Source organism: Brassica rapa, unplaced genomic scaffold, assembly GCF_000309985.2.
Source record: "Brassica rapa cultivar Chiifu-401-42 unplaced genomic scaffold, CAAS_Brap_v3.01 Scaffold1056, whole genome shotgun sequence".
In the NCBI taxonomy this organism is placed as follows: domain Eukaryota; kingdom Viridiplantae; phylum Streptophyta; class Magnoliopsida; order Brassicales; family Brassicaceae; genus Brassica; species Brassica rapa.
The window spans coordinates 19,914-38,094 of NW_022610990.1; the positions used below are offsets into that span (position 1 = coordinate 19,914).

Sequence of the window (18,181 nt, forward strand, 5' to 3'; positions counted from 1 at the left end):
TCCATCTTCGGAACAACGAGCTCTTCATGAGCACTCGCTGATGAAGACCCTTTTCTCGCAATCTTTTTCTTGCTCGACATTTTATACTTTCTCGTTTGGAAAACAGAGGGAAAGGATGGAGAGAAAGAAAGAAAGTTTTTCTTAAAGAGAAATCTTGGAAGAGAACAAGAAAGTGAAAAAAAATGTGAAGAAGTTACCTCCCTTCTTATAGGCATGAGAATTTACTATTCAAGCTCGGACTTTCGGATTTTAATTCCATCCAACACGCCTAACTTGCCAAACATGCCTAACCGCACGCTAGGACCCTACGATGTGTGGTCCTAACGGGCTGGGGGGCTAACTGTTGGGGTCAAAAACGGTCACGACGAAATTAACACCCAAAAATCCTCGGAAATCGTATTTCCGAGAAGATAGTAAAAGAAAAATACGATATTCGTAAAAAATAACCAATACGAAGTTTTTTACGAAGAAGTATCCTTGAAAGCTCAGAATGGACAACTCGAGCTCGATCATTGCAAAACTACTGCGCATGCACGCTATTCGATCGCTACATAGCAACCAAGTCCAAGCCAAAGCTCGGTCGCTATGTAGCGACCGAGCGTCTGTCCTGCTCGGTCGCTACACAGCGACCGAGCTCGAGCCAAGGCTCGGTCGCTACGTAGACTGGCCGACCCCGACCACGATCGGACATGTCCGCAGCTTCCATGGACTGGCTAGTTTCTATCGACGATTCGTGAAGGATTTCAGTACCATTGCCGCCCCAATGACCTCCGTGATCAAGAAGAACGTATCCTTTACTTGGGGTCCTGCCCAAGAGGAGAGTTTCAACAGGCTTAAATATAGTTTGACACATGCACCGGTCCTAACTCTTCCTGATTTTGATAAACCTTTTGAGATGTATGATGCTTCAGGGACAGGAATAGGAGCCGTACTGACCCAAGGAGGCCGGCCAGTTGCTTTCTTTAGTGAGAAATTGAGTGGAGCCGCTGTAGCATCCCCGATTCTGGATAGGATCGTCCGGACATGCCTTAGTGCGAGGAGACGCACTAGTCAGATCACATGACCTAAAGACAAGCGTGTCATGGTCCAGAACGTGGTTAAGGGAATCAGGTAGCGGGAACTTAACCAAAATAAGGCAGAGGCAAGCTCAAAGGATCTGGACAAGCGAGCTGGTAGCTGGACGAGATCCGGGTGAAGCTCGATGAAGTGAGTGATCAGAATGGATCATGGGAAAACTAAGTCTAGTTCTGGAAATAGACCAAGGGACTTAAAAGGATTGAAGAATATAAAGGAAGCAAGCTGGAGACAGTGTATAACAGTTGGGCAATGCAGTAAGCAAGCTCGACCAGCTAGGTGAAGTGTAGTGCAGCTCGGTGTAGCTCACTGAAGTGTAGGTCAGCTCCCTGAGCTGGATGGTCTAGCTCACTCAGCTGGATCAGCTGGGGATCAGCTCAACTCAGCTGGACTGAGTGTTCTGGTCTCGGGCAGTTGGGCCGGGTCTGGACAGTGGCCGGGCCATGTGGGTGACCCGTGTGTGCCGATGGGGTGGTGGGCTCTTGGGATTGAGCCAGGGGCATGGGCAGTCCGTGTGGGATTGTTTTGGACATGTCCAGGAGTGGTTTGGCAGTTACCAGAACGTCTGGTAACTGCCATTGGCGAAAGGGTGCAATTTGTACCATTGATTAAATCAATGGCCAGAATTGATACCGAAGGGATGCAATGGTTAAGATGTAACCACCCCTTCTTCTATAAAAGGCAGGCAAGTCCGTGCCTTCTCAGGCATGCCAGGGATTCCTCCTAAATCCTGAAACATAAAGAAAACCAGAGAAAAACAGAGATGTTGGGGTCAAAATCGGTCACGACGGAATCAATGTCTGAAAGTCCGTAAAAATCAGCATAAACGTTTTTACGAAAAGTAATCTTCGTAAAGATATCTTTACGAAGAGCCTTGCAGTAAAATATCGTCCATATCTCAATCGAACCACTAAATACCGATTGTCCGAAGGCAACGGACATGTATCCAAATCGGCCGCGGACAAACTCGAGTATGGAAATCAGACCGCGGACAAGCCAAGCTCGATCGATACGCGGCGACCAAGCATGCACACAGCTCGGTCGCTACGTAGCGACCGAGCGGGAGTCCCGCTCGGTCGCTACGTAGCGACCAAGCGTCCGTCTCGCTCAGTCGCTACGTAGCGACTGAGCCTGAGCCAAACTCGGTCGCTACGTAGCGACCGAGCGTCTGTCCCGCTCGGTCGCTACGTAGCGACCGAGCGATCGTCCCGCTCGGTCGCTACGTAGCGACCGAGCTCGAGCCAAAGCTCGGTCGCTACGTAGCGACCGAGCGATCGTCCCCTCGGTCGCTACGTAGCGACCGAGCTCAGCCAAGCTCGGTCGCTACGTAGCGACCGAGCGATCGTCCCGCTCGGTCGCTACGTAGCGACCGAGCTCGAGCCAAAGCTCGGTCGCTACGTAGCGACCGAGCGATCGTCCCGCTCGGTCGCTACGTAGCGACCGAGCTCGAGCCAAAGCTCGGTTGCTACGTAGCGACCGAGCACTCGTCTCGCTCGGTCGCTACGTAGCGACCGGGCTCGAGCCAAATTTCGGTCGCTGTGTAGCGATTGAACCTTTCCGAACATCGATACGACACCAGTCCTTGCATTCTCGTCAAACCTTCGAATGCTATCTCCCGAAGACCGTAGCAAGCTCAGTCCATGTTTCCCGCTATTCTAATTCATCGATCAAACTTCGCGGATTAGAAATCGTGGAAAACTCGTAGTAAACGTGTCGAGTCGGAAGACGGCCCAAAGGGACCTAAAACACGACTCGAGGCCCATCCTACGATTTTTCCTAACCAAAAGCCCGTGAACCACAGCATGGTTCACGCTTGGCCCACGAGGAAGGATAAATGTCAAGTTTCCGCGGATAAATACGGAAGTTTTGAAGATAATTGTGAAGATCGGGAAAAATGGAATATCTCCATTTTTATGCTATGACGGCTTAAGGGCAGAAGAGTAAAAGCGTAAACCGACCTTGGAGCTAGTATATAAGGAGTCCTAGGCGAGGAGCAAGGGGAGAGAACTTTTCAGAGCAAACTTAGCACTTAGAGAAATTTAGGCAATTTTCCGTTTTTGTTATTTCGAGCTGCGGCTCAATTAGGTTTAGCCGTCTTAGGGTTACTAGAACTAGGAATCTCGCGACAGCTCTCGAGCCCAGGCTTATACCTTGTTGTAAACGCTCATACGCAAATTCGGAATAAGATCTTCTTTTCTCTCTTTCTCGATTTATTATACTTTGTCGTTGTTATTCTCGTGTTCTGATTGCTTGACGTGTGGTAATTAGCAGATATCCGGGTCCTCTGGGAAATTAGGGTTTTCCTAGTTTCCTTATTTAAACGGAAATCGACAGTGCGAATTTCGGTTCCCACAGTTTGGCGCTAGAAGGAGGGGCACTTACGGATCAATCTAACCCGCAAAAGCCACAACACTCTCAATCAGACATGTCAACTAACGACGCAGATAACGTGCAAACCCCTCTTAACGGAGGCAGCGGCACCGATCTCCATTCTCCAGCAGCGGACGTATCCGCGGCCAACGCACAAGCCAACGCCGCGACGCTCGAGGAGTTTAAAAAGATGTTCGCCACCTATGAGAAAAGGTCGTAAGAACAGGATAAGCTCGTGAATACGTTGACCAAACAGGTTGAAACCTTAACGGCAAGGACTCGAGCAATCCATCCCCGCGGAACCACTAAAGTTCGCGGGAAAAGACTCGACTTCGCAACACCACTCGATAGGCCTAGAACCGCGCAGTAACGACCAAACTGTGGAAGTACGGATAAAACTGGGGGGTAGATCGGCCTTGGTCTGACCATTCGCTACGTATTGAGCGACCAAGCCAATCGGTCGGTCGCTACATATTGAGCGACGAAGGCACTCGGTCACTCACTATGTATTGAGCGACCTAGCCATTCCGTCGGTCGCTACGTATTGAGTGACGAAGACTCTCAGTCGGTCGCTACGTATTGAGCGACCAAGACACTCCATCGGTCGCTACGTATTGAGCGACCAAGACACTCTGTCGGTCACTACGTATTGAGTGACGAAGACTCTCAGTCGGTCGCTACGTATTGAGCGACCAAGACACTCGGTCGGTCGCTACGTATTGAGTGACCTAGCAACTCGATCGGTCGCTACGTATTGAGCGAGGAAGACACTCCGTCGGTCGCTATGTATTGAGTGATGACTCTCAGTCGGTCGCTACGTATTAAGCGACCAAGACACTCAGTCGGTCGCTACGTATTGAGCGACCAAGACACTCCGTCGGTCGCTACGTATTGAGCGACCAAGACACTCTGTCGGTCACTACGTATTGAGTGACGAAGACTCTCAGTCGGTCGCTACGTATTGAGCGACCAAGACACTCGGTCGGTCGCTACGTATTGAGCGACCTATCCACTCGATCGGTCGCTACGTATTGAGCGAGGAAGACACTCCGTCGGTCGCTATGTATTGAGTGATGACTCTCAGTCGGTCGCTACGTATTGAGCGACCAAGACACTCAGTCGGTCGCTATGTATTGAGCGACCAAGACACTCCGTCGGTCGCTACGTATTGAGTGACAAGACATTCGGTCGGTCGCTACGTATTGAGTGACCTAGCCACTCGATCGGTCGCTACGTATTGAACGACCAAGACACTCCGTCGGTCACTACGTATTGAGTGACGAAGACTCTCAGTCGGTCGCTACGTATTGAGCGACCAAGACATTCGGTCGGTCGCTACGTATTGAGCGACCTAGCCACTCGATCGGTCCCTACGTATTGAGCGACCAAGACACTCCTTCGGTCACTACGTATTGAGTGACGAAGACTCTCAGTGGGTCGCTACGTATTGAGCGACCAAGACACTCGGTCGGTCGCTACGTATTGAGCGACCTAGCCATTCGATCGGTCTCTACGTATTGAGCGACCTAGCCACTCGGTCGATCGCTACGTATTGAGCGACCAAGCCACTCTGTCAGTCGCTACGTATTGGGCAACCAAGCCACTCGGTCGGTCACTACGTATCGAGCGACCTAGCCACTCGGTCGGTCGCTACGTAGTGACCAACCTGCGAACGAGTCGATCGCTATTATTTTTTTCGGAAAAACTTTCGTAAAACTAAAATAAGCAACCTTCGACAACCTTCAAAATTCTAACAACAATCGTAGAAAAAGAATCTCTGATAAGGGAAGCGATGGAGCAAAATCCGAGAATCAGAATTCGCCCATCCGCCTCTCTCCACGATCTCCCAATCCTTCCTCTCACAACTCGATTTTTTCGACGATATGCTCATTCATTTTCGTAAATCCAATGATATTAAGATCGAAACATGGATCACAAAAATCGAGAAAATTGGTAGCTGCCTAAACGCGGCCAGGAAAGCATAGATATCCAGGAAGAATCAATATTCTTGCTATTCGAAATGAGCAGACAGACACGAAAAGAGTAAGGGCAAATGAGCAAGCAAAACAGAGAAGAGGCTAACCCAGATCTACGAGAGAACTAAGGTATTCTCGACTTGAAATCAGGCTTGGAATTTCGTAGAAAATTACTAAGAAATAGAAACGCCTAAGAGACTGCCGTAGAACTTTAGGGAACTTAAAACCTAGGTGGATAGTCTAGCGAAATAAGTCTTAGGCGATTTTTCCTGTCTCGGTATATTGTTCCATAATTGTTCATCCAGATCTTGCAGACCGATCTAAACTCTCCGAAAGTCGAGAAATGATCGCCACGCATATCATGCTCGCTTCCTAAAGAGAGAAAAAGTTAGAGACATGAACGTCGTCTTAAAACCGATTCGTTTCTGGCAATTTTCTCGGAACCGACATATCCCAAGTCGTCAACGTGGAAACAACCAAATCACAGTCCAAGCGTCGTCTATAAATCGCCCCGAATTATCGATCATTCCAAACATCAGAAGAGGAAACGTACACAACCCTTCAAAGTATCGGTTCAACCGTTTTCTTTCGTAAAAAAAAGGGGGAGTAGGTACGTATACTATACTCGTATACTCCCAAACTTCAAAAAACATCTGCAAATCGTCAAGAATAGGCAAACGACAATCTTAATATTCGTCTAAACGCTAGCAACATATCCAGACGATCATGAACATAATCTCAAAAACTATACATCATTTCTTGTCGCAATCATGCGTACAGAAAACTTGTACCAATATCAAACTGAAACTCGACGAGTAGCCAAAGTATTGAAGCCTTTTCCGGCTTCAGAAAGCCAGTTTCGTTTTAAAAATTTCTACGAGAAATCTTAATCACCAAAGCATTTCTTTCAGTTTCCGTTGTACCAAGTAAGTCACGGAAAAGCATCGAAAACATTTGCGACAAAGAAAACTCGAGAATATATGTAGCATCGTGCACGTTAAAAGGATCACTTTCCTCCCGATGGTTAGCTAGATCCACCTCTGGTTGACCAATTCGTTCAAGAAACGAATGTGTCATGAGAATCCTCTCGAAAAACCTATGAAAAACGTTCCGCGACTAGAGCGTATTGAAATAAACTTCGGTAATACTCCATGAGTAACTCCAAGCAACTTTCACCTAAGATCAAAATCACAGCGGGAACGTTTCTCGTAAAACCCGCAGAAAAAATGCTACTTTGGCATATGTATACATATCACTGATTTACGACCTTCGTAAAATCGGTGATATGATATGATAAATTATCGTATAGCCCACAGTCGGAAATCATATGGTAAATTCTTCGTAACGAAACTAAGTCCTAACAACCAAACGGTTAACGGAAAATCTAAACTTTTCGAAAATTGACCAAGTTCAATACGCTCCACAATTCACTTTAAGCCCGCAACGTTTTAACCATAATACGCGGCATGTAAGGAAAAATTTGTAACAAAGTTTCTAGAGCTATACGAAACATCCTAAAAAATGCACGAAATACATCTCGGAAGGCCAACACTTCACAAAGCACTACGAAGGAAAACGCTTGTTCCCATGGACAAATTTACACGACACCTCAGTCATAATTCCTCGATCGCAAATAAAACTATTAGCATCCAAACATGAACAACAATTTTGGCTGCGAACATTCGTAGTCAAACTAGAATGTTTTTCAAACGCATGGCTAAGACTAAACCCTTGCAACATCGCGAAATATCTTCAAGCCCGCGAACATTTCAAGCACGAAACGTGGCATACGAAAGAATAACAAATCTTCAGCATCGCGAGACGTCGCAGACGCCTGAAGATTAGTTCTTCGACGAAATTTCCTTCCTCGATAAAAATACCTTCATGGAAGACCAAACAGTCATACGCACTAACATTTTCTCAAAAAATATTCTTCGCGAAGACTCGAAACGGTATTTTTTACCATTAAGTTTGTTGCTGATCACAACAAACTCTCAACGTCCTAAACAGACATAGCCATCTCACGAAGATGACTCTCTTACATCCGACACAAGGATAATAGCGCTATAAAAGAAATCCGAAATTTTGGTCCAGCACTTCCGGTCTCCGGAGAGATGCTCGATTCGTATCAAACAAGTCGTATAAGCCGAGAACCTATCGCGGACTTTAAATCGATACGAATCAGGAAGAAATCGCAACAGGAAAAACGATAGCCGGCCAGTCACCGCACAATCCTTAAACCGAAAGTAAACCTAGGTCTTGCCCTAAACCCAGCGCACTGGTCTCTAACATCTCTAGGCATAGTATCAAACACTCTGATATGAGATCCCAAAATTTGTCTCTTTGCCAATGTTCGAACGTCTTCAGAAAATCCCGCAAGTTTACACACTGCGGAATACTCTCGAAACAGATTATGGATATGGCAATTCACACAGAGTTAGATTACGAGACGACAACTCGTAGTCTTCCATCTACACCCATACAAAATGCCATCGGCAGCAACACGCCTTATAACCGCTACATAAAAACTAGACCATAAAGGTCCTACTGGAAAACTAGTCGTAAGAACCTTAACTCCAAGACGAACTACGAAAGGCTTGATCCCTTCAACAAGGGTACGTAGGCAGCCGTCATAAGGCGCAGCCCCAATCTTATCGCGCTTTCTACTTTTAGGAGAGCGAGAAGATCACTTACCACAGACCTTTTCAACCATTAATTCCGCCTAACTCACCTAGCTTGCCAAGCCACTCGCTAGAACCTCACGCTAGAAGCTCATGGTTCTAACGAGCTGGGGGGCAAACTGTTGGGGTCAAAATCGGTCACGACGGAATCAATGTCTGAAAGTCCGTAAAAATCAGCATAAACGTTTTTACGAAAAGTAATCTTCGTAAAGATATCTTTACGAAGAGCCTTGCAGTAAAATATCGTCCAAATCTCAATCGAACCACTAAATACCGATTGTCCGAAGGCAACGGACATGTATCCAAATCGGCCGCGGACAAACTCGAGTATGGAAATCAGACCGCGGACAAGCCAAGCTCGATCGATACGCGGCGACCAAGCATGCACACAGCTCGGTCGCTACGTAGCGACCGAGCGTCCGTCCCGCTTGGTCGCTACGTAGCGACCGAGCTTGTAGTCGCTACGTAGCGACTGAGCCTGAGCCAAACTCGGTCGCTACGTAGCGACCGAGCGTCTGTCCCGCTCGGTCGCTACGTAGCGACCGAGCGATCGTCCCGCTCGGTCGCTACGTAGCGACCGAGCTCGAGCTAAAGCTCGGTCGCTACGTAGCGACCGAGCACTCGTCTCGCTCGGTCGCTACGTAGCGACCAGGCTCGAGCCAAAGTTCGGTCGCTGTGTAGCGATTGAACCTTTCCGAACATCGATACGGCACCAGTCCTTGCATTCTCGTCAAACCTTCGAATGCTATCTCCCGAAGACCGTAGCAAGCTCAGTCCATGTTTCCCGCTATTCTAATTCATCGATCAAACTTCGCGGATTAGAAACCGCGGAAAACTCGTAGTAAACGTGTCGAGTCGGAAGACGGCCCAAAGGGACCTAAAACACGACTCGAGGCCCATCCTACGATTTTTCCTAACCAAAAGCCCGTGAACCACCGCATGGTTCACGCTTGGCCCACGAGGAAGGATAAATGTCAAGTTTCCGCGGATAAATACGGAAGTTTTGAAGATAATTGTGAAGATCGGGAAAAATGGAATATCTCCATTTTTATGCTATGAAGGCTTAAGGGCAGAAGAGTAAAAGCGTAAACTGACCTTGGAGCTAGTATATAAGGAGTCCTAGACGAGGAGCAAGGGGAGAGAATTTTTCAGAGCAAACTTAGCACTTAGAGAAATTTAGGCAATTTTCCATTTTTGTTATTTCGAGCTGCGACTCAATTAGGTTTAGCCGTCTTAGGGTTACTAGAACTAGGAATCTCGCCGACAGCTCTCGAGCCCAGGCTTATACCTTGTTGTAAACGCTCATACGCAAATTCGGAATAAGATCTTCTTTTCTCTCTTTCTCGATTTATTATACTTTGTCGTTGTTATTCTCGTGTTCTGATTGCTTGACGTGTGGTAATTAGCAGATATACGGGTCCTCTGGGAAATTAGGGTTTTCCTAGTTTCCTTATTTAAACGGAAATCGACAGTGCGAATTTCGGTTCCCACAAGAGAGATGGTCGGATTGAATTATCCAATACCAAGAGGCATTCAAAGGCATCAAAGAGGCAGTTTTGGAGGGCAATCAAGAGGGAAGTTGAGAACGACCCTCTGGTGAGTTTTGATTATTGTTTGCTACGCCCTGTTCTTCCTCTATATCCATATATCACACGCAAATAGCCTGGAGAGAAGATAGGAGGCCGGATCCCACTTCCAATGGTTGAGACAGCCTCAACGGCAGATGTGTGTAGAAAGGCAGTTTCATGGGCACTGAAGGGGGAAGTGATGCACGACCCTGTGATGGTGTTTGATCATGCATGATCACGTCCTAGGCTTCTTCTACAGCCTGGGGACACACGCAAATGGTTAGGAGAGAGGGGGGAAAGCCGGACTCCACTTCTAGAGGCCAATACAGCCATAAAGATGGATGCAGTGTAGAAAGTGGTTTTATGGGAGTTCCATGGAAAGGGTGATTGGTGCGACCCATGAATGGACCTTCTCAATACTGGAAGTATATGATAAGGATTGATATAGGCGTGCACTGGAGGAGCATGGACGTCCATGATAAGGGAAGGCACATGATCTAATCAGATCATGTATAAGATAACCGGTTTATAATTACTATTCGGTTTATGTTTATGTCTCCTGTGGAACTGGTCCTGGCGAAGCACGGCACGCCCTTGGAAACTACATATAATGTGATGTGATCTAAGGATCTAGTAGTTGAGGAAGGGGCCGGATCATAGTTGGTACAACTCGTCCATATGGTGTGATGGACGGATGCAATGCATCGGCCATACTATATGGGGCGGGACATGGGAACTGGGTTTGTGTTGATCACGGCCTGATCCATCAGAGGGTGATCTATGTATGGGTATGATTGGACATGATCATAATTTAGGGGTGAAGAGTCGTGACCTTTCAGCAAGGTAGTTATCCATGACAGTTAACCGAGTAAACGGAAACTGTTGTGGGACATCGGTATTGGCCGCATGAGGAGAAGGCCGTGTGTCATCTGGTCTTGGGCAAGGATGGACGACCTGATACATAGGTGATGGATCAAGGTGTCTGATCTGATTGATCAAAGGATGCACCGGTTGTAAGGGTAAGATTGATCGGGTTCATTGGGACTTGGTTCCATGGCCGGTTAGGTAAGTGTGAAGACTCATCAGTTCTGAGTCATGTGGGGTGGTTGGTTGATTGACTTAGGATCTGATGGGCATTATTAGTCCATGAGAGGACTTGGCTCCAGGGGAGCATACGCTTAAGACTTGATAGCACTGAACCATGGCCCTGGCCGGTTCAGGGGTGATGTCCATGGCCTTGGCCGGACTGATCATGATCGGGATCCATATGATATGGGTCGATTCATTGGATTCCGATTATGGGAATCTCTTAGTTGGGATTTATCATGAGTTTTCATGAATTTTAATTAATTTTTGGAGCACTTTTGGAAGTGGCCAGAAATGTAGCTGAAGACTCCCCAAAAGTACTTGGTCTGTGGGGATGGTTGGCTGAATGACTAAGTACTGAAGGGAAGATTATATGCAGGTATAAGAGAGCTGTACGAGTAGACGGAGAGCTCGATGAAGCTACCTCACAGCTCTACTAGCTGGGTCGAGAGTGATGGAACCTCAAGTGAAGTGGTTCATCTCAGCTAGCTGGATGAGCTAGCTAAACAGCTAAGTCAGCTGGGACAATGAGCTAACAAGCTGCGTGGATGTGGCAAAGGTATGATCTAGCAATGTTGCATAGATCTAGATAGAATGGTTAGGGGAATGGAACGTCAGATTTGTATGCCTTGATTTGGGTTCGGGGACCTTGGAGCTAGCTGGTAGTTGAGTATTCTAACCATTAGCCGAGGTGATTCGACCAGACAAGTATTATATTGGCTGTAGACCAATGGTTAAGTAGAGAATATCCACTGCGTATGAGTTAAAATGATCTAAGCTAGGGAATGAATAAGGAAGTCTTAAGCTAAGGTCTAAGTTAGCCCTCGCCTATGGGCGAAATTTGAGAGGTTCGGTCAGTGTATGGACCGAGCGACGTGAGGCATCGACCGCGGCCTAGTCGGCCGGGATCGGGCCTTACAGCCGCCCTCAATTATCCCACCTATGATAAAGAGCTATATGCTCTAGTAAGATCACTTGAAACTTGGCAACATTATCTTCTATCTAAAGAGTTTATTATTCATACAGATCACGAGACTCTTTAGCATTTGAGGGGCCAGACAACACTCAAGAAGAGGCATGCTAGGTGGCTGGAATTCGTGGAGACTTTTCCCTATGTGATCAAGTACAAGAAGGGGAAGGACAACGTAGTGGCAGATGCTCTATCCCGGCGCCACACACTCATTACCACCATGGAGGCTAAGATCATGGGTTTTGAACAACTTCAAATGTTTTATGAAACTGACCCTGATTTTTCTGAGCTTTACAGTAACACAGCTAAGGGAGCCATGGGTCCATTCTATCAGCAGGACGGGTTCCTCTTCAAGGAGAAACGCCTATGCATTCCTCATGGGTCCATGCGAGACTTACTGACCCGAGAAGCTCATGGGGGCGGGTTGATGGGACATTTCGGTCGAGACAAAACCCTGAGCGTCCTGTCCGACCACTTCTATTGGCCCCGGATGAGGCGTTACGTCGAGAGCCTATGCGCCAAGTGCACTGTCTGCCTCAAAACCAAATCCAGGTCGCATCATTATGGTTTACACATGCTTTTAGTTATTCCTATTGCACCATGGGTCGTGTAGCATCCCCGATCCTAGATAGGATCGTTGGGAGGAGCCATGGTGCAAGGAGACGCACCATACAGGTCATTTGGTCTAAGGACAAGCGTATCATGGCTCAAATAATAAGGTTAAGGGTATCAGGGAGCTGAGACTTAACCAGGATGGAACGGAAGGAAGCTTCGGAGAGCTGGCCGAGTGATCTAGCAGCTGGACAGGGTCGGGAACAAGCCCAACCAGCTGGGGACAGTGTGAAACCAGCTCACTCAGTCCTTGGTAGCTCACTGGAGCTGATAGTTTAGCTCACTCAGCTGAGGCCAGCTAGTGACCAGCTCAACTCAGCTCGGTGGAGTGTTATGGTCCGGGCCGGCGTGGCCTGGTCATGGGCGGTTATGGGCTGGTGGGGTCTTGGCCTGAACCACCAAGGGTCCGTGGGGTCTTGGCCTTGGACAAGGGACGCTGGACAATGTTATGGGCCTGATTTTCGGACAGCCCAAAGGAAGGGAAGAGCAGTTGGGCAGTTAGTCCCGAAAAAGTGCAAAAGGGGCAGTTTTGTGCCTTTTCTCTCTAACTGCTTGGCCGGTTTCTCCAGGGCAGTTGGGGCTGGCTTTATCTATAAATAGAGAGTCCCTGGCACAGAAAATGGCACGAAATTCCTTAGGAAAAGCTCTGCCAAACTCATAAAAGAAAGAAAGAAAGAGAGAGAGACAGGCGGTTAGAGAAGAGAACCGTGTGTGGTGGTGTTGGCTTGCCGGCGTGTTCTGAGCGTGGGAAGGCCAGGCCGTGAAGATGGATACCAGACAGAAAGACAAGGCGAAGGAGAAGGAGAAGGACTTGCCTCCAAGGGAGAGAACGCCTAAGGTTAGTGGTGTAGACTGCAAGGAACGGCCCCGGGCCTGCGGATGATCCGTGCGGCCTTGCGGCCGGTTCTCTTGGCAGATGCATCCATTCTCTTTACTTCTTCTGGATCGCCTGTTCTATAGTATTTTGTGATGTTATTGTATTGATTCAGACAGGGAACACTGGACCAAGGCCATGGCCGGTCCAGGGGTAAAGTCCTAGGCATTGGCCGGACTGATCTATGGTCGGATCTCACATTCCGGGTCGGTTTTGTTGAGATCTGACTATGGGAATCTCTTAGTTGGGAATTATCATGAATTGTCATGGATTTTACTTAGTTTTTGTGAATTTATTTGTGTATGTCCAAACTGGACAGATCCTAGTTCTTAAGGGCCGAACCATGCCATTCTAGTCTTGTTGCTTAGGTTATCGGCCACATGTGTTTATGACGTGATTTATGTGGTTTCAGGACCAGACTTGGACTGTGGTAAAGGAAAGGTACCGTGAAGACTCAGGCCATGGGAAGATGTGTGGTGAATGGGTCATTGTTGATAAGTGTGTAGTATTGATAGCCTATTGTGCAACTTGTGAGCTTATGATAGACTTAGTGTGTAAACTAGTAGTATGAACTTATAAATGATGTATGGATCTTATTATGTTATATATAATCTATTTTCCCTTTATGTTCACTTGTCTTGATTGTTAAACTTGAACCTCACCTAAGGGAAATTGAACTTAACATCTAAAAGACCTTAAAAGACCAGATTCATTTGTATAAGAACGGATGTTAAGGCCGCGGTTCATGGTTGGGCTTAAGAGCCGGGAACGGGCCTTACAAGTTGGTATCAGAGCATGCTTGATTCTAGGATTTGGTTGGGTTATGTGTTCACCACACTTCTGGCTTTGGGTCTCATGGTAAGGTTGGGTAGAAAGGGTTGTTTGCTTAATGTTGTTTGTTCTCGGAGGTTTGTATAAGTTGATGGGACTAACTGGTTTGTGTTTTCAACTCCTAAGGGAACAAATAGGGCTAAAGGCCGGAAGGGAAAGGAGGCGGCTGGTGCTTCTGGACCGGTTGTGGGAGAGGGAGTCAATCCTGCCCAAGTGTTGCCTATCCAAGTGGGGTTGGTTAACAATGAGACCGGGGAGCCCATGGCGCCAATCTTGCCTACGAAGGTTCAGGTTGCTAACCTGGGCGAACAACAGGAGATGGGATGTGAGGAGGAAGGTGAATCCTCCCATGCAGGAGACCAGACCAGTCGGGGAACTGGTGCCTTGGAGACGGCCGAGCCGTCCATGCGCGAGGTGTTTGACGTGGTTAAGGCCATGGGCACTCAGATGTTGGCTTTCACTCATACATTCACCCCATTGGTGAATTCTTCCGCGGGCCAGGTCACACCAGCTCAGACCACAGCTCAGGCTACTCGGAGGGCAGCTCAGACAGCTGGGACCGCAGCTGATGTAGCTCGAGCAGCCGCACATGTAGCTAGGACTGTTGAGGATCGAGCTACAGTTGAGGCTGATGTGATGGAGATCGATCCGCCTGTTCGTCCAGTTAGGAGAGTGGATTACTTGAGCTTGCTAGCTCACATCTCCAAGCTGGGTACGAAGCAGTTTGCTGGTAGTTCCGATCCCATTGAGGCAGACGAGTGGAGCAGCAGATTGGCTCGAAACTTCAGTTCAACTCGTTGTCCGGATGAGTACAAGAAAGACATTGCAGTTCACTTCCTGGAAGGTGACGCACACAACTGGTGGTTGGCTTTGGACCAATGCACCAATGGGACTATTGAGCGTTTTTCAGACTTTGAGGTTGAGTTCAACCACAAGTACTTTCCAGCTGAAGCTTGGGACCGCCTGGATTCCCAGTTCCTGGACTTGTCCCAGGGACGCATGACAGTACTGAGTACGAGGAGAAGTTCAACCGGCTCAGACGTTACGTAGGTAAAGAGCTGGAAGAGGAGACAGTGCAGATACGTAGGTTTGTTCGAGGCCTAAGGGTCGAACTTCAAACCTACTGCTTGGTTGGTCATTTCCAGACAGTGTCTGAGCTCGTGGAGAGGATGGCTATGGTAGAGACCAACCTGGCCGAGGAGGCTAAGCAAAGGTCTAGGAGCCATGCGTCCTCTGGTGGTTCCGGGAGTGACCGGAAGAGGAAGAGGGACACAGCCGAGGAGGGTAAAACCTCAAGTGGTAGGCCAGAGTATTCTAAGTGCGGGAGGCGTCATGGAGGCGAATGCTGGAAGGCTATGGGAGCTTGTACTCGGTGTAGCAAGATGGATCATTCAGCTCGGGACTGTCCAGGGCCGCAGGCAGGGCTCAAGTGGGGGTGATACCAGGGGATGTCACCTTTGTCCAAAGCTCCAAGCAGAACAAGAGAAGGGTCGCGGTGAGGCAAGCAAACCAAGCAAGAGCCGGGGCCAGACCTCTAACCCAAGGGTTTACGAGCTGTCCAAGGATGAGGACGAGACTAAACCATTCAAGTCGATCACTGGTAATGATTCTAGGCTTATTCTCTTTCCATTTGGTAGAATTGCATGGTACGGAACCTAGAATGGATTAGATACTTAGATTGAGTCTTTGTAGGGACCCTAAGTATTGGTGGTGTGGAAACACACATTCTGTTTGACACTGGAGCTACACATAGCTTTGTGAGTCCAGGGTTGATCGGAAAGGGTTTGTTCCAAATTGGAACGAGGGATGATCCGTGCATAGTATATGCAGCCGGTGGCCAAGCGATGCATTCCTTGGGACTGGTTAGGGACGTCCCAGTGATGATCCAGGACAGGGTAATGCATGTGGATCTGGTGGTAGTCCCCTTAAAAATCACGAGGTGATATTGGGTATGGACTGGCTTGGAAAGAATCGGGCCACCTTGGATTGTCACCGGGGGAGGGTGCAGTTCGAGAGTGGGTGTGGACCCCCAATCAGGTTCCAAGGTATTAAGCCGGCCTCAAGTTGCTTAGTGGTATCAGCAGTCCAAGCAGAACGAATGCTTGAGAAAGGTTGTGAGGCTTATTTGGCTACAATCACCACTAAGGAGGTCGTGGGGGTGGTGACCCAGAAGGGATACCGCTGGTCAGTGAGTTCGAGGATGTGTTTGGGACGCTACAGGGCATTCCCCCTGATAGGGCAGATCCGTTCATAATAGAACTGGAACTAGGGATGGCCCCATTGTCTAAAAGTCCCTATCAAATGGCTCCTGCCGAAATGGCCGAGCTAAAGAAACAACTGGAGGAGTTGTTGGACAAAGGGTTCATACGCCCAAGTGTCTCGCCTTGGGGAGGACCAGTCCTGTTTGTGAAGAAAAAGGATGGTAGTTTCAGGCTGTGCATTGATTACCGAGGGTTGAATAGGGTGACTGTGAAGAACAAGTACCCATTGCCCAGGATTGATGAGTTGTTGGATCAGCTCAAGGGAGCCAAGTGGTTTTCCAAGATTGATTTGGCCTCAGGGTATCACCAAATCCCAATAGAGCCCAATGATATCAGGAAGACGGCATTCCAGACCCGGTATGGTCACTACGAGTTTGTGGTTATGCCATTTGGTTTAACCAATGCTCCAGCTGCGTTCATGAAGATGATGAATGGTATCTTCCGAGACTTTCTGAATGAATTTGTAATCATTTTCATAGATGACATACTTGTATATTCCAGAAGCAAGGAAGACCATGAGAGGCATCTGAGGGCGGTGTTGGAACGGCTAAGAGAGCAGAAACTCTTTGCTAAGTTAAGCAAGTGCAGCTTCTGGCAGAAGAGCATTGGCTTCCTTGGACACATTGTGTTTGATCAAGGAGTGTCTGTGGATCCGGAAAAGATACAGGCTATCCAAGCCTGGCCACAACCTAAGAGCGCTACGGAAGTCAGAAGCTTTCTAGGGTTGGCCGGCTACTATCGGAAGTTCGTCAAGGGGTTTGGCCTAACCCATGACTCAACTCACGGGCAAGGATGTTAGGTTTGCCTGGACAGGAGATTGTGAGAAGTGCTTCATGGCTCTGAAGGACATGCTTACAAGGGCACCAGTCCTAGTACAGCCTGACGCGGATCAGCCATATGTAGTGTATACGGACGCGTCCATCACTGGGTTGGGATGTGTTCTGACTCAACATGGGAAGGTGATTGCTTATGCTTCAAGACAATTGAGAAAGCATGAAGGGAATTACCCAACCCATGACTTAGAGATGGCGGCCGTAGTTTTTGCACTGAAGATTTGGAGATCCTACCTATATGGTGCTAAGGTTCAGATCCTTACTTACCACAAGAGCCTCAAATACATATTCTCGCAACCAGAATTGAATTTGAGGCAGAGGCGTTGGATGAAGTTCGTGGCCGACTATGATTTAGATATTGATTACCATCCTGGTAAGGCAAATTTGGTGGCAGACGCCTTGAGCCGTAGGAGGGCCGAGGTATCAGCTGAGAAGGAAGCAGATGAGTTGGAAGAGATGGTCCGGTCATTGCACCTGAACACAATGGCCAGCGAGGACGAGCCGTTGGGTTTGGAAGCGGTGAACCAGGCTGATCTTCTCACCAGGATCAGGGAGGCACAAGGCTTGGACGAGAACCTACAAAAGGTTGCTCGAAATGAACTGACGGAGTATCAGATCACGGCAGATGGAACCATTCTGGTACGAGGACGGGTCAGTGTGCCTAATGATAAGAACCTGAAGGAAGAGATTATGAGGGAAGCTCATAAATCCAAGTTCTCGATACATCCAGGTGCAACTAAGATGTATCAAGACCTTAAGAGGTACTATCATTGGATACGGATGAAGGTAGACATAGCTGAGTGGGTGGCCAAGTGTGCAACTTGCCAGTTAGTCAACGCGGAGAATCAGGTTCCAAGTGGGCTGTTACAAAGTTTACCCATTCCGGAATGGAAGTGGGATCACATCACTATGGACTTTGTAACCGGTTTTCCCACCACTAGAAAAGGAATGATGCGGTTTGGGTGATAGTGGATAGACTCACCAATCCGCACACTTCCTGCCTTTGAAGAAATCAGATGGGGTTGATCAGATTGTGGTCAAGTAC

At 48.0% G+C, this 18,181-nt stretch overlaps 1 long non-coding RNA gene across 1 annotated transcript; it reads left to right on the forward strand.

Moving 5' to 3' along the window:
• Nucleotides 1-1,079: 1,079 nt before the first annotated feature.
• On the forward strand, nt 1,080-9,851 carry LOC117131573. Its single transcript, XR_004454694.1, has 2 exons — nt 1,080-1,839; nt 9,600-9,851. It is a non-coding gene; the product is annotated as an uncharacterized LOC117131573 (long non-coding RNA).
• The last annotated feature ends 8,330 nt before the right edge of the window (nt 9,852-18,181 follow it).